The sequence below is a fragment of the Pteropus alecto genome, unplaced genomic scaffold (assembly GCF_000325575.1).
Source record: "Pteropus alecto unplaced genomic scaffold, ASM32557v1 scaffold98, whole genome shotgun sequence".
In the NCBI taxonomy this organism is placed as follows: Eukaryota; Metazoa; Chordata; class Mammalia; order Chiroptera; family Pteropodidae; genus Pteropus; species Pteropus alecto.
The window spans coordinates 6,133,473-6,133,952 of record NW_006443570.1 but is presented as its reverse complement, the minus strand read 5'-3'; the positions used below and the strand labels follow the sequence as shown (position 1 = coordinate 6,133,952).

Genomic DNA, 480 nt, shown 5'->3' with positions numbered 1-480 from the left:
TCCCCCTTGCCAGCTCTCAGGGAGCAGCTCATATGACCCCTACACCTCCCCGCTCTCCTGACCCCACTGCTTTCTTCTTCTTCTCAGGACCCCGAGCCTTTCTCACCCTTCCAGCAGCTTGAGCTTCTACTCCGCCTGCTGTCGCCGGCACCGGAAACTCGCCCTGTCCCACGTGGTTCGCGGCACACGCACTCCCGGAACCCTTCTGCCCAGATCGGCTCCCGGAGAGCCCATTTTGCAGAACACCACTCTTCCACACTTCCTCCTGTGAGTCGGGTGCATTCTAGGGAGCAACTTTCTAATGTTTAACTTCCGGCAGTGCCTTTTCATGCACTTCCGGTGAGATGCCTTCGTTCTTTCTTTTCTTTCTTTCTTTTTTTTTTTTTTTTTTAAGATTCTGTGACTCACTTCCTTCGTCCTCGAGCAAATTGGCTTCCCAGGAGGTGGCGCTCACACTTTACGTGAAATCTGAACGAGCGC

At 53.8% G+C, this 480-nt stretch overlaps 1 protein-coding gene across 1 annotated transcript in view; it reads right to left on the bottom strand.

The window, feature by feature from the left end:
* LOC102895293 (nucleoside diphosphate kinase A) overlaps positions 1 to 259 on the bottom strand; it is a 5,227-nt gene extending 4,968 nt beyond the window's left edge. Inside the window, exon 1 of the mRNA XM_006924839.3 lies at positions 107 to 259. The gene's annotated coding sequence lies outside the window, so the exon portion shown is untranslated. The remainder of the gene's footprint in view (positions 1 to 106) is intronic.
* Positions 260 to 480: the final 221 nt, after the last annotated feature.